Raw genomic sequence first — 17232 nt, forward strand, 5'->3', positions numbered from 1 at the left:
CACAAGATTATGGAGAACATTCTAACCGTAGAACAAGGGAAGGCTTCACTGAGGACATGTTTGATGAGAGAAAGGTAAACATGTCAAGGTCATTCTAAGGAGAAAATGCTTACTATATTAAGGTATAGTTCAATGATGATATTTATAAAAATAAAGCAGGGTAAATAGACACACATCAACAACTTGTTTCTATATCTTAGAGTTCATTTTGATTCACATCATTTTATATGCTCATATGTACCTAACTATTGAGCTATTGTAATCCTCTGCTAGGACTATCCTACTCATATACTAATTATTACAAATGTTCATGTACAGTGTGAAATTATTTCTTATTTTTCCCTTCAATTTTTTCCCTTTGATTTATCCCCTGTTGTCACTGTTTTGTATTTTGATACCCCGTGTCTTCTTTATATGTTTATCCAATTTAGGGAAGGGTAGGGGAATAACAAAATGGTGAGACAAAAGACAAATGATGAACCAATACAACAGTGATAAAAGACACTCTGTTAGAAATGAACTTTACAACTTGGGAACGGAGGGGAGTTGGGAGGAAGGGAAAATGGGAGAAAATGAGGTAAGGGGTAACAATGACAAGAAATGTACTTACCTTAATCTACCTGTCATCCTTCTGTACATCATGCTTACAATAAGCTGTCATTGTTAAAATGACAATTAAAACAAGGTATCATTACACACCTATTAAATGTCTGAAGTCAAGAATTATGACAACAGAAAAATTTTAGTAATATGTGGATAAAAAATATTTATTCACTGTCAGTGGAAAGATAACATATCTTATCATTGGAAGAGTTTTGTAGTTCTTAAAAAATTAAGCATACTTCCCCACACCCCCTCCTGCTGTTTCTGGGGCTAAACTCAGGTGCTGTTTCTGAGTTGTTGGGTTTGGTTTTTTGGTTTGTTTTTTCCTCTCTCTAGGTCAGCACTCTACCTTTTGAATCACAGACTAACTTCCTGCTTTGTTTGGTAGTTAACTGAAGATAAGAGCCGCATGGACTTTCCTATGTAGGCTGGCTTTAAATTATAATCCAGAGTTCTTTGCCTTCTGAGTAATTAGAAATGCAGGCATGAGCTACTGGCTCCCTGGTAAGCATACTCTTACACAACCCATTAATCACACTCCTTGGTAGTTCCTACTAAAAGAAGAAATTTTATGCGTCCTTAAAAACCCATACACAGGACTTAATCCCATCTCTCTAATGACTAAAAGATGAAAGCAGCCTGGATAATGGATAAAGAAGCTGTGGCACCTCAAGTCAATAAATAATTTGCTAAAAAAAAAACCCAAACAACAACATGAGCTATCAAGCTATGAAAAGACAAGGAAGACGTTTAAATGCATCTTATAATGTGAAATAAGCAAATGTATACAAAATATGATACCCATTACATGATATTCTGAAAAAAACAAAAATATGGAAAAGTAAGAAAAAATTGCATTTTGTCATGTGTTAGTGTTTAATTTTCAGATCTTTTAATCTGCATGTTAATCCAGTATCTGCTGAGTAGTAAGATTTTCTGCAATATTATAAGATTTACTTTGATCTTATAAATTGTCTCCTTTGTTATGCAAAAGCTTTTTAATTTGGTACAATCCATTATTATTTTCGGAGCAATTATGGTTCAATTCAGAAAAACAGTATATTATAAGATATAAGATATTTGAGAGTTTTCCTCCAACTGCTCCAAAATTTCTGCTCTTAAGATGTTTAATCTATCTGGTACTAATTTGTGTATAGAATGAGAGATGAGACTAGTTTCAGTTTCTTACACATGTATATCCTGTTTCCAACACTATTTGCTGAAGAGAATATGTTTCTTTTTCCAGTGTAGCTTTCTTTGATGTCTTTGTGTCTAAAATCAGATAACTGTAGATTTGTGGATTATTTTCTAGATTCTCTAGTCTTTCATTATTCTGTTTTTGTACATTCTGTTTTTGTACATTCCCACTGCTTTTGTTACTATAATAATTTTCTGAGTGTGTGCATGTGTGATATTTGGACTTGAGTTCAAATCTTTTTTCTTCTTTTGCACTTTCTAGAAAGTGCAAAAGCCACATTTCCAACCCTGACCCTAATATTGATTAGTTGATAATTGATTTTAAGTAGCCATTTACTTGCAGGTATCTTTTGAATCTGTTTTATGAGAAAAAATAAACCCAAATCATTATTAGTTTATTTTATGACATTCTCATCAAAATATTTTAAACTAGTACAGCAATCTATCAGAGAAACAGATGCACACAAAAGAATAAACATATTTTGGCAAGGTTCATTTTGTAAATAATGATATCTCATAGACGTTTATGCTCTGGTTAGCTTCAAACCTTGACCCTCAAATCTCAGCCTCCTTAGTCTAGGGTTACAGGAGTGAGGCACTGCCACTGGGCTATTTTGTTATCTTTTTTTTTTTTTTTTTTTGCCAGTCCTGGGATTGAGCTCAGGGCCTGAACAATGTCCTTGGTCTTTCTCAAGGCTAGAGCTCTACCACTTGAGCCTCAGCACCACTTCCGGCTTTTTTCTATGTATGTGGTACCAAGGAATCGAACCCGGGTCTTCATGCATGCTAGGCAAGCACTTTAACCACTAGGCCAAACTCCCGGCCCCTATTTTGTTATCTTTGAGTAGTTGTACAAATGGCTTTCAATTCAACCTGTCAGTTATTAGTACATGTGTCCTGATCAGTGTTACCCCTTCTATCTTTTTCCCCCAAAGCTCTAAATACTGTCCATTTTAAGTTTAAAAGTACCCCATTTTTGTTATTCTTTTTTGTGCTACCCTAAGTTCCTCTCTAGGAAACTACTTTGGGCATTCCTCTCTAGGAAACTACATTGGGCAGTGTCATGGACTTTGGGAACATGTTTGACCAGTGTTCCCAGGTCTATAATTAAGTCACTTTAATAAGGATTGTGTCCTTTATTACAGACTCTCTTGTTTTGGCAACTGTTTACTTTTATCATGATATGTTTAATGCTACTTGTGTTATGGGGTCAGGAGGAGGGGATCCTACATCCCTCCAGGTGGGGATTCCACGTCCCACCAGAGTCCACCACACAGAGACAGTCTCATATAAAAAGGTGAATTTATTGAGGAAGTAGATGGTGAACTGACCCACCAGGGACACAGTGCAGACACAGGAGCTGACACTGTGACACCGAGTGGCTCTCAAGGTGAGATTTTAAAGGCAAAACCCATGCAGTTGAACCTGGCCACACACAGGTAGTTAATGGGATTGTCACATACACAGAGGGACCATAGTCAGCTCTGGCCACACGCAGGTAGCCAAAAGGGTTATATCTTAGTGTTTGAATTTACCTATCATCTTAGTTGGAGTTGGCAAGCAAATTGGGCAGGTCTCCACACAAAACAGGCCCCCCTCCACCCACGGGATATCCCTCCTCATGGGAGGTAGGGATAAGGTTGCCCCTCCCTAGAAGGGCAAAGGTGGCTGGGCTGCTTTACCATTGTTGACCTTCCACAATGGGGCAGGGAACTCAGGCATTCTGGATGGCACCAGTCCCTACTCCTCTTGACAGTTGCTTTTCACTAAGAGTAGAAACAGATCTTTTATTATTAGCATTATTTAAATTAAACCTAAGAGCTACATTTTTCGTTGTCTTTTTGTTATGAAAGAAAATCAGTAGAAACCTTGGGCTCTCCTAGCAGAGATTTGCAATAGAGCAAAACCTTGATACAAAAGACCATATAGTAGGACACTAAATGAAAGGATCTCTAGGATATAGAAACATAAGCCATATAATGAATGATTGTTGTTCTTAAGGTACTATGTTATCTCTCATCTTTTTTGCTGTCCCTTGGTTATCTCATATTGTTACAGTATCTCACTTTGTTACCTGATATATTGGATATATTTGTATTTGGTTATTTGAAATTGGATAGGGAACGGGGGAAAACAAGATGAGGGGTGGGGTGGGGAGGAGGGAAATGGGGACCAAGACATGTGAAAGGGTATCAATTATGGGAATTAATGCACCATCTATCTGGCAAATATCATGTAACCCTTCATTAATTACAATAAAAAATATATGAAAAAAAGAATTTTTACGATAACATTTGCATTGGTTTTTTCATTGTCCTCTAATTTGGTTCTATTTATTTTCAGATTCTTTATGTATATTACTTGTTTTTAAACAGCATATTTCATTTTATCATTTAGTAACCCTGATTTTTAAACTAGAAAATGATAACTCAGTTACACAAAATTATAGTGTGATTTCACCAATAAACAAAGATGTTAAAAATCCTTAAATATAATTAGCTTAAAATGTGACTTTTACTTAACTACTTCCTTAAAGTGTATCATGAACAAGTCAGGTTTGTGATACAAATTAGAGTATATTTTAACACAGTGAATGATTAGTCCATTGTATGGTGTCCCATAATTAACTCAATATATGCCAAAAAGTCCAAGAAATGTTTTTTTCTCCCTCTCCCCTCTCTCCTTCCCTCCCCCTCCTTCCCTTCCTTCCTTCCTTTCTTCTGTCTTCTTTCTTTCCTGTGATATCAAACCCAAAGACTTCTGCATATTAAGCAATTGCTGTACCTTTAAGCCCTACCCCCACCCTCACATTTTTAGAGAGGCACTATTAGAAAAACCTTTCTTAGATTAAAAGAAGAGAGCAACTGTGGATTGTGAAGTCTTTGTGAGCACTCCCTCTAAATTTGTGAGTGACACCATATATGTGTTATAGTATCGCTATGTTCCATCAGCGTTGGATCTGGCAAAAAATAAGGCAAGAGAAAAACATAATATTTTCTACATTGTCTAAATAGAGACAAAGGTGGTAAAAGAAATCCTGGGTGTTTTTTTCCTCTCTCTCTCTTGAAGAAGGCATGTTTTTGTTTTTGTTTTTGCCAGTCCTGGGCTTTAGCCCCGGGCCTGAGCACTGCCCTTGGACTTTCTCAAGGCTAGAGCTCTTGAATCTCAGCACCACTTCAGGCATTTTTTTTTTCTACATATATGATACGGAGGAATCGAATCCAGGTCTTTCTGCATGCAAGGCAAGCACTCTACCACTAGGCAAAACTCCTGGCCCCAAAGGATGATTAGGTTTGTGGTAGCTCAGACTGACTCATCTAGACCCAGGTTTTTCTTTCTCAAAGCATTTTTGTTTCTATCAGAGATTTAAAAAAAACAGTTGTGGAATTATTCCTTGGCCTCTGTTTCCATAAGTGTAGAATATTACACATAAGTATTAAAAAGTTTTTTATTTAAAGAGTACAACCAGGAAACTGAAAAAGTTTCAGATTGAAGGAAGATATTCTCCATGATTTTTTTGCAGAAAAAATAATTTCAGCCAAACTACATAAAGAACTCAAAACTCAGTGATACAGAAACTCAATTTAAAACACAAGAGCCAGGTGTAGATACCACACAAATGTAATCTTAGCTACTTGTTAGGTTTACAGTGTAAGATCTTAGCCTCTGTGCAGGGAATCTGTGAGATCATTTATTGACCTGTAGCTGAGCATAGCATTGAGTGGCTACCATCACAAGCTACACTGGAAGCTGAGACTGAGAAGATGGTGGTTCCAGGCAGCCTGGGTAGGAAAATCTTCAGGGCTCTGTATCTGTGGAGGGAAGGTGGGAATGGCTTGTGCTTGTTACTCCTACAACTACAGGATGCCTGAAAGTAGGCAGATCCATGGCTCAGTCATTTGCTAAGCAAGACCCTATCTCAAAAATACGTAATGAAAATCCATGCTACAGGCATGGCTCATTAGTATTGTATGATCCCTGCAAACACAGATTGGGTTTAAACCCTAACATCACAAAAAGGAAAACCAAGAAATCTGAAAAATAAAAGAATAAAAGCAAATATAGCAAATATACACACAAATCCATGATACAAATCATAGGTTATTATGGGAAAATAAGTTAAAACTACAATGAGATATATTATATTCCTACCAGAACGTGTGTAATTAAATGTGTAATTCAACATTGCACAGCATGGAACCACTGTTTATTGTCTATCAGCTGGAGAACTGCTACATTGATGGTTAAAATATACCATGATACCGCCCTTTGTTTAAAAAAATTGGACTGATTTTAGAAAATAAAACATGGTCTTATAGGAAATCAACATCTAGTTATTTAGCCAAGGTACACACAAAAACACTTGTATGCAGTGTTCATAGGACCTGGTTTCTTTTCCCAATGGGAAAAGTCCACCATAAACATGTAACTGGATAAATGCTCTGTGGCATTCCTTCAGTGCTAAGCTATTCAAAACTATAAACAACAGACTACTGATAGAGGCAATGATATCTCAAAAATATTGTGCATAAAGCAGTCAGATACCACAGAAGCAACAAAGTAGTGTGTTGTTATCAGTAAGCACATTAGCGACTGGAATCTTCTTTCAGCCAGTCCGTGGGGATATAGTAGAACAAGAAATGTGTTTGACTTTAGTCCCTAGGTTTTCATTATTCTTAAGTAGGTCCCCATCACTCATACCTCTGTTCTAGGATACAAATTGTTCTAATTCAATAGAGTCCATGAACTTGTATGCAATGAAAAGAAAAAAAATGATCATGAACTTAAGGTGTAAATTTATTCAATTGTAAATGCCTATTTGCTATTGTGAAATTACCTACTTGTGATATGATATCCTAATATCTGTTTATTTTCGGCCATAGTGACAGTGATGAAGCTGAATTTTGAATTGCTCTTCTAGACAAAATAGATATTTGACAAGCCTGAATATTAAAGGAAAAAGGTTTTTTAAAAAGAGGAGGAAGGAGGATAACGTTATTTTGGGGTAGGAAAGGAAATTTATTTAAAAATACATATAAATAGAGGCAAAAAAACAAGAATAACAACAAAGGAACAGAACAATAAAATCTTAACTAGGAAAGTTTTATGTCCAGAAAAACATGTTATGTCAAGTTTTACAACACTATTTATAACAGTGATGATTTCACTATTTATTAGACAGAAAATCCATAAAAATCAGTATAGAATTTGAAAGGGAAATTTGCATATGCAAATTCATTCTCAAATACACTAGTAGTTACACAAGTGAATATTAAAGCTAAAAACATTACTTTTAATAACTAACTTAGCAGACATTAGAGAGCAGATAAGGTTCTATGAAGGAAGAGGAATCAACATTTCCAGCTAAGGAAACTAAAATGCTACAAAGATGTTTGGAGAGAAGCTAACGGAAGCTGGTAAAATTCATATGCCTCTTCCTTATGGTCCAGATCAGGAAGTCTCATGAGATAAGGTAAATAGTTTCACAACAGCACTGCTTGTGACTATAGCAAATTTGGGCAAGCTGACCTACTGGCCAAGAAAATGAAATGCATGCTTATGTTGGGAACACTAACCATTATAAACTGTAACAATAAGATTCTTTTATATTTGCTGTTACATAGAATGATACAGAGTGGAAAAGTGATAAATGAAAATAGCAAGGGACATATGTAGGCTATGTATTATATTATATATATTTAAATAAATACATATGGGGTAGTGTAATTTTAAAACACATGTAAGAGATACTTTCTAAGGATACAGTATATCTAAGTGGAATTTCGGATTCATGTTTGAAAGGGTAAGAACAAGCAAGAAGAAAGAATAAAATATAATAAAAATAAGAACAAAATTAGATAAAACAGTATTTAACATAGATCAGGAAAGTATACTGAGTTAAACAGTACAATGAAATCTTACATAATCATAATCAAATGATCCCCAGAAAGTTAATGCTTCAAAGCTCATATGGGAAGGAGAAACGTTTAGCAATGATCAGTGAACTCATTTCACCTATCAAGCAACTTGGTCCTTTTGCACATTGCTAAACAGTGCTGTGTATAAGTATATGTGGCTTAACACTGAAGTATGATCTTGTTAATTTTACACTTTGATTTTTTTGAATTCTTTCTTAGATTCAAACTGCTAAAAAAAACCAAGAGATATTCTAGCTCTTGTTCTGCTTATATTATTATTATTATTATTATTATTATTATTATTATTATTAGCTGAACAAGGGAGATGTCATTTAACAAGACAGTATGTGAATACAATGCATTCTGATCTCATACCCCTTTGATCATACCTTCCCTTATATTTCTTAATTTTCTGGGATACAATGAATTCTTGATTGCATTATCCCTCCCCTCTCTAGCTCATTGTGTAGCCCCTCCCCTTGCCAGCACCCATTTCTTTGCACTTATTTTGTTGGACTTTGACTTGGTCTTTCTTTTTAAAAATGTACTATTTGAAATTTCGATAGCATAGTTTTTGTTTTTATTGATGACTGATCTGTCATGTTCTAAATATTAGACAGTCAATAATAGCTTTTTGATTAGCATATTTGAAAAGCAGGGATTCTGTAGGTTATATCTTTGTTAGATACAATCTTTAGCAATGGCAACAAATGTACTGAAACAAAGTTACTGAAATGTGTGGACTTGTAATCATTCTTACCACATAAAGACCTCATCATATGCGCTGCTGCTAGTTTATTTACATATTGCTCATGAAAGGTTATTTCTTGGCCAAGTGTTTTTAGTACTTCTGCTGTTGGTTGCAAAGAAACATTTTTAGGTCCTAATAGATAGTCTTGGGAAGGGTTCAGATACTTTGGGGGATATGGAAAAAAAAAAACAACTTTGGTCTACTTCACTTAGAGAACATCTTCCCTTCTCCCTCCATTATGCACAAGCTTCCATTATATAAGGATGATCAATTATTACTTCCATCTCTAGTACCTCTTTCCTCTCCAGAGGATAGGTAATGAAGCTCCATTCTAAAAGATCCAAGCATGACTGACTATTTCTGTTCATCACCCTCCACTTATACTTATTCAGGAGTGCCCCAAGAGAGTTCCCAGGAGAATCCAAGGGATTAAGGAGCTCAATTTAGGATACGTCTATCATCTCTATTACTTTTCCTGAGAAATAGATTTTCTATTGCTAGGGATTTAAGAGTTATGTGACAGGAACTAGAGGTCAGAAACCAGTCACCTTTGCACAGATCAAGCCCTTACTAAGCCAGTTATCTTACTTGGCTTCTCCACCTCAGTTTACTCATCTGAAATGTGATGGAAAAATACTTTGTTAGGGCCGGGAGCATAGCTTCGTAGAAGAGAGCTCTCTTAGCTTGCATGAAGCTCTGGGTTCAATTCCCCAGTACCACATACTCAGAAAAAGCCAGAAATGGTTCTGTAGTTCAAGTGGCAGAGTGCTAGCCTTGAGCAAAAATTGTCCAGGGATGGTGCCCAGGCCCTGAGTTCAAGCCCCAGGATTGGCAAAAAAAATGTACATTTTGTTAATAAGGTTTATTTTTTTAAACAGGATTTGACAGTGACAACATGGGTTGTTCATACCTCAGGCTTAACTTAATAAACCCATTTTATCTCCATGAAAGAATTGCTATTTTCCTATTTAATCATACTCTAAACAATGATTACATGTTATTTTAAAATAGTAATCAGTTATGAGAGACTAACCTGACTCAGTCTTATCTAATTACCACGTCAACTCCATAACTTCACTCAGATTTATGAGTCCTCATGAAGAACTTGTGATGTAGCTTTTCATCAAAATTGGTTGAAAAACAAAAAGCTGAAAACTGATTATCTTCAGGCTATGGTAAAATATCTCATGAGCTATTTAAGACTGTGTATGTGAGAGTGTTCATTCCAGAGGACAATGAAAACCTTATTCATAATTAAGCTGAAATAGAGGGAGGGAGTGACAGCAGCATAAGAAAGATGAAAACTGAAAGATAGATGATGGGTGGCCTCATGTTGGCCATTGAGTCACATAGGCAGGGACTAGCCTTCAAATCTAACCCTTGAGAAAACTGTCGCTGGTAGAGGAGTCATTCATAGTGAAAACCCCAGATTCTTCTTGTAGAACTGATGTGAGCAAAGCTAGGTAAGTGCTTGTCTTATTTAAAGAACTTTACACAACTACTTTATGTCCTGACTTCAATACTTCCTTCATTTGAAACTGTCTTTATCCATTTCTGTTTGCATTCTCAGGCTTTCCAAGTGCCAAGAGTGTTGAGACAGGCTGTATAGAATTATTGACTGGTGTGAAATGGCTACACACTTAGGAGAGTTTTTTTTTTTTGTTGTTGTTGTTGTTTGTTTGTTTTTTGCCAGTCCTGGGCTTGAGCGCAGAGCCTGAGCCTTGTCCTTAGGTTTTCTCAAGGCCAGAGCTCTACCACTTGAGCCTCAGCACCACTTCTGGCTTTTTTCTATGTATGTATTACCGAGGAATCAAACCTGGGTCTTTGCTCATTCTAGGCAAGCATTCTACCACTAGGCCAGACTCTCATAGGCCCATAGGACAGTTCTTTATGCATCTACTAACCACTTGTATTTCTTCTGATAACTAGTACAGAGGTATGACTCAAGTGGTAGAGTTCCTGCTTATCAATCAGGAAGCCCTATGTTTAAAACTCAGTATTAAACAATAACAAAGACATGAAGCACCAGCAGTAATTCTCAGAAAGTTTAGTTTTAGTATTGAATAATGTTTGCTTGTCAGGAGGTATTTGTCCATTCATATTCAGAAGGATGTGAAAGAAAGAAGCTTCAAATACTTAGTTTATTTAGAAGTACCTTTGATCTGTTGCGGATTGGAAATCGTGTTTTCAGTGAACATTTAAATCATGGGTTTTGGGTCCTAAATCTCATGATGACAGTAAGCTAAGGAGGACAAAACGATTGTCCGAGTTTCAAAAAGAAAACAGTTAAATAATTAAATGAAATATATAATTATGTAACCCCCAACCAGTAAGGATATGTCCTAAGAAATACATTCAGAGGCCCTTTTGTGGTTATGTGAACATCAGTGAGTGTGCTCATATTAATTTAGATGATGTAGCCTAGTACATATGGTGTAGTTCATTGCCCCTAGGCCACAAACCCATATAGCACATATCTCTATTGCTTCTGTAACTGATTGTAACAGAGTGCTACACATTTACATATGCTGTAAAGTTAGCTAATTCTAGAAAAATTGTGGCAAAATGACTGCATAATTTAAAATTTTCAGCTCCATTTGTAACTTTATTTGATCATCATTACATATATGATCCATCAGTGACCAAAATGTCTTTTTGTACATGTATTTGTATATGTAAATATGCATATTTCAGCAATCAACATTCACTTATTTATTAAATATTTAATAAATACTCATATCTTTAACAAATATTTAGTGACTGAATAAATTATTAAAAAGTACATGATCAATAAAGAATTATCATTATCATGAAAGAATTATTATTTACATACTCACTTTAACACTCACTCTAGAAAGTTTCCCAATACAGAGTTTGCAGAGTGTCTACTGCAGAGGGAGTTTGCTGGATGTAGCATGCTAGTGTGTGTAGAATTATTATGAATGCTTTTCTGTAACAAAGATACTAGGTCCTTGTTAGTGTGGAAATTGTAAAATCACTTTGCTTGAGGCTTTAAGAAAGAGAGTTCTGATAGACTATGGAGAAAGAATGGAGTTGATTAACTGAAGTTAATAGTTCATTCATTTTAGTTTGATCTTGTGAAACCCATTCCAAGGAGGGGTGCTGGGGAAGGGAAGAAAAGATAGATAGTGTGACTATTATGAAGGTAAATTGTATTTAACTATTGCCTAGATAGGAGGAGGGGGTCATTGGGAATGAGAAATTTGAGTCAGTATTTCAAATAATTAATTGTTCTAATAAGTCATCTGGTAGATTGGATTTCTCCCTCCACATCCTTAATTTGTAGAGGCATAGAGGTAAATGATGTCTGTCCAAAGCCACACATCTTTTTTACTGACAGATTCTGAAACTGAAATGAAGTCTTCCTACACTAAAGGCAATAGCTTGAAAGGAACCACATATCTTTCCAAGGATTTAATATTAAACAAGGAAAATCCACCTATGACTCATGCATTGTTGAGGTTCCTCTGTGTGCTAAGAAATAATCCCAAGTGCCAAATGCTAGGGTTATCATGGAGATCACAATATATTAGCTATCTTCATCCCATGTCACTCCCTGCACCATTAATGAAGTGATAAGGCTGATGGCATGAAAAGCTTCTTTAGGATGGAAGGTGATACAATGATAGGATTGGGATAGGTTTCTCTTACACTTTAATTTTATTGTAAAGGTGATGAAAAGAAAGGTTACAGTTAAATAAGTTAATGAGTGCAGTTCTTGTTTAACATTGTTACCCCCCTCCTTTTCTCCTATACTCGCCCAAGTTTTTTTTGAAATAATAGTAATTTATTTCCTTGATGATTTGAATTCAGAGCCTCATACTCATTAATCAGGCATTCTACAACTTATACCATGTCTCTCATCCTTGTCCCTTTTTTCCATATATTTTTTTATTGTGATTAATAGAAGGGTTACATTATATTCACTAGATAGAAGCTACATTACTTCATAAACATTGATACCCTACTCATGTCATGGTCCCCATTTCCCTTCTCCCTGCCCCCACTCATCTTTTTTTTTTGCAGTTATGAACTTTCATTAGTACACAGAAAATTGAAACATAAAACATCAAAAAGGCTATTTTTAGCTGCAAATATGAGCGAATGGACTGCCATACTGTTCTTTAGCGTTATAATGACCTCAGCTCATTGCAAATCAAAAATGTGTCCAAGAGGAGACAATTGTAATGCAATACCAATGTTGAGCTTGTGATTCTCATTAAGTTTCCTTAACTCCTTTCCAGTTCTCAGTCTGTAAAGAGAATGCATGGATTAGGTAACTTCCCAAGTTTCTGAAATTCTCAGGAACAGCCATGCCCCCAGGAATCTCAGGAACGTCCCTGGAGGGAAATTGTCTTATCAGTATATTGTGAGCAATCCAAGGATCCAGCCTTTACTTCAGAAGACTGGGTTCTATGATTATCCCCCCACTCATCTTGATTTCCCCCCTTTCCTATCCAATTTCAAATAACCAATTAAGCATATATAAAATATATCAGATAACAAGGTGAAATATTGTAGCAATATGAGATAACCAAGAGACAGCAAAAGAGATGAGAGGTAACATAGTACATCAAGGACAACAATCACTCATTATATGGCTTTTGCTTCTATATCCTGGAGGTCCTTACATTTAGCATCATACTATATGGCCTTATGTATCTAGGTTTTGTACTATTGTAAATCTCTGCTAGGAGAGCCCAAGGTTTCTACTGATTATGAAAAATGATGGAAACCAAGGTCAATTTTAAGATAAGTCCTCATAATTCTTATCAGGGATTGACCACCTACCTCCTGGAGTTGTGTGGTAATTGCAAGGATGTATTACTTCCTGTGGCATGTTTATTGAAATAGAGGGTCCTGACTTTTTTTTTTTTAACATGTCCAGCTTCCTGAATCTCTATTCATGGAGTGGATGGCATGAACCATGTTCATATTCATGATTCCAGGAGCTATGCTGTGTTCAAAGATACTTTAAAAGATTCCTTCTTAGAGATATGATAAAGTGAAGAATTTTCTGGAAGCATTCCAAAGGAGAGACAATTCAGGAAATGAGAAGAGAGCATGTATTAAGTAGAGGAGCAGATTACAGAAAGGCAATGCAAAGCTGGGCACCAGTGGACCATTCCCAGCTACTCAGGAGGCTGAGATCTGTCTGAAGATCCTGATTCAAAGCCATCCCAGGCAAAAAAAAAGCATAGGGACAGCATCCAGGATCTGAGTTCAATCCTAGGACTGGCACCAAAAGAAAAAAGGAACTAACAAACATGTGAAGTATGTAAGGATAAATAATTTAGTGTAAGTCAAGGTTTAATTTCTATCCATGGCAGAAAAAAAGTATCTTCTTTTAAAATTAAAAGTTGGAGTTGGGACTCAGAGAATTGGAAGCAAGTGCTCAGACAGAATCAGTGCATTGCACTCATTTGAGCATGTGCAATAATAATATTACAACTGTCATAGAAATTGTAAGATACAGAGTAGCAGCTTCACAACATATCATTCATCAGTGCAATGATTTGACAAATGCTACTGGAGTTAGATGAATGAGAGGACAGTTTGTAGGATGTCCATGTCAAGCCAAGGCACAGAATGAGACTGCGTCACCATGGATACAGTTCATGATGAAGATGAGACATCGGTCTCCTCATTTCTCTATCCTCACCTGAGCTCCATGTCTCTGATTTCTTGTCTCTTTGTGTTTGCATCAAAAAGGGCAAAATCCTTACAGACTGAGGTTTTTGCATATTATTATAATCACAGACTTTTTAGTCAAGTTGAGTGCCCACTCCAGTAATTGGCAAGTTAAACATGCAAGGAAGTGCTGTACTGGAAGATGCATTTTGTTAAGAGAGTTTGTAGTAACAGGAGAAAGATTACACATTGAAGATTCAAAGCAAGTGTCTATGAAGAATTCATCTTTTGTTGCAATTGATCTAACACATTGTGAACAGTGACATCCTTCAGTGTATTCCATAATCCTTGCTTATCCTTTCCTCTACCTGACATGTCCTTTGGTTTCTCATGGCACAATAGCCTGGTAAACTTTCTCTGAATACACATAAGACTCTGAACAGTTTGAAAAGCTGCATGTCTAAGTCACATTTGATATATTCTTTGCCTCTCCCAAGTTTTAAAGTTCATTTTCAACATAGTGTATTATGAATATATCTGTTGCATTTGTTCACACTTTGTCCTTTGTTTCACCATTTTGCTATTCCTTTTCCTGTCCGTAATTTAGGCAAACTGATACACAAGACACAGGGTAAAAAAATAAAAAAAACAACAACAACAGGGATGAAGGGGAATAAAGCAAAGAGGAAAAAATGAAAGAAAAAATAAACTGCAGAGTTTCTACATGGCAAAGAACATGCTAGCAAGATAAATAGAAAGCCCATAGTTTGGGAGAAGATCTTCACTAGCCTTGCAACAGACAAGGGCCCCATATCTAAAATATAACTAGATCTCAAAAAATTAAATATCCCAATAAAAATCTTCAAGGAAACAATCACCCCATTAATAAGTGGGCAACAAATCAGAGAAAGTCTGGATAAGTGCATTAAACTGCATTAAACTGCAAAGTTTCTGTATGACAAAGGACGTAGCTAGCAAATTACTAGAAAGCCTACACAATGGGAGAAGATCTTAACTCACCATACAAAGGACAAAGGCCTCATATCTAAAATATATCAACAGCTCAAAAAATTGAATCACTACAAAACTAATCTCCAAAGAAAGAACCATCCCATTAAAAGATGGGCCAAAGACTTAAAGAGAGTCTTCTCTGAAGAAGAAATAAGAATGGCCTATTGACCTGTGAAGAAATGCTCAACATCTCTGGCCATAAAAGAAATGCAAACAAAACAACTCTAAGATTCCACCTCACTCCAGTTAGAATGGCCATGATCAAAAAATCTAGTAACAACAGAAGCTGGAGGGGATGCATCCAAAGGATCACTACTACACTGTTTGTGGGAGTGCAAACTTGTCCAACTACTATGGAAAGCTGTATGGCAATTCCTCAAAAGACTAAATATAAAATTCTCCTATGACCCAGCAATTCCACTACTTGGCATTTACCCAGTCGTGCATAAACAAGGACATAATAAATCCACTAGCACAACTATGTTCATTGCAGCACTATTTACCATAGCAAAGATATGGAAACAACCCAGATGTCCCTCAGTTGATGAGTGGATCAATAAGATGTGGTCTTTATACACAATGGAATTCTATGCTGCTGTCAGGAAGAATGGCATTGCCCCATTTGTAAGGAAATGGAAAGACCTAGAAAAAATCATATTAAGTGAAGTAAGCCAGACTCAAAGGAACTTAGGCTCAATGGTTTCCCTCATTTGTCATAACCAGTAGAAACCTTGGGCTCTCCTAGCATAGATTTATAATAGATCAAAACCTTGATACATAAGGCCATACAGAATGACTAAATGAAAGGATCTCGAGGATATAGAAACAGAAGCCATATAATGAGTGTTTGTTGTCCTTAATGTACTATGTTATCTCTCATCTCTTTGGCTGTCCCTTGGTTATCTCATATTGTTACAATATTTTACCTTGTTATCTGATATTTTTATATATGCTTATTTGGTTATTTGAAATAGGATAGGGAAGGGGGGAAAACAAGAGGAGGGGTGGGGTGGAGGGATGGAAATGGAGACCAAGAAATGAGGAAGGGTATCAATGTTTGTGAAGTAATGCACCTTCTATTTGGTGAATATAATGTAACCCTTCTCTTAATTAGAATAAAAATATATGAAAAAAGAAGATACAGGGAAAGAGTGGAAAGTACACAAAGTTTTAAATTAAAAAGAACCTCCTGAGTTTACAACAAATGATTTCCAGCCTTGGAGAAGTATAGTATTTTGTTCAACCAGCTAGAATAAAGTTGTAGGTTTGGAAATGATTTTTGTCACTAGTGAGCTCTGTCTGTCTTTTTCCTATAAATATGTGCTATTGATATTTGAAGATAGGGTTTAAAAATTCTTCACAGTGCACATGTGTAGTGTGAAGAGGCTATTAGCCAGCTATTTTCATAGAGCTAATCACTGGCCTTCCTTCTGGAAAGAGAGTAGGGGAAAGGTTTAACATGGACATGATCTGGATAATCCTCAACATGAACACTGATATGCATCCATTTGAAATGAATGAACTCTCTAAATATATGCACTGAAGAAGATGTGAAAATTTTCAGTGACTATCTCATGGTAGACAATTGAGAAATAACAAAGTCAGAATTATTTTAGAAACTTTGACATGATGCACTGAACAAAATATCTGCAAGTAGATTCATGGATACAGCCATGACTATGACAGCTTAAATGTACAAATGATAAATTTCTTTTTCTTTTTTCATGTTTCCTTTTTTCTTCTCTTTTCCCTCCCTCCCTCCCTCCCTCCCTCCCTCCCTCCCTTCCTTCCTTCCTTCCTTCCTTCCTTCCTTCCTTCCTTCCTTCCTTCCTTCCTTCCTTCCTTCCTTCCTCCCTTCCCCCCCCCCCCTCTCTCTCTCTCTCTCTCTCTTTATTTCTGAGAGTCATGAAGATTGGCCTCAGGTCCTGGGCACTGTCCTTGGGCCTTCTCAAGACTTGTTCTTCTGCTTGAGCCACAATGCCATGTCCAGCTTTTCCTGTTTATGTGGTACCTGGGAATCAAACCTAGGGCTTCTTGCATGCTAGCCAAGCACTCCACCAGTGGTCCATCCTCCTGGCCCTGAGAGACTTTTTTCTTTTT

This window comes from Megascapheus bottae, chromosome 12 (assembly GCF_031878675.1).
Source record: "Megascapheus bottae isolate mThoBot1 chromosome 12, mThoBot2.hap1, whole genome shotgun sequence".
Taxonomy (NCBI): Eukaryota; Metazoa; Chordata; class Mammalia; order Rodentia; family Geomyidae; genus Megascapheus; species Megascapheus bottae.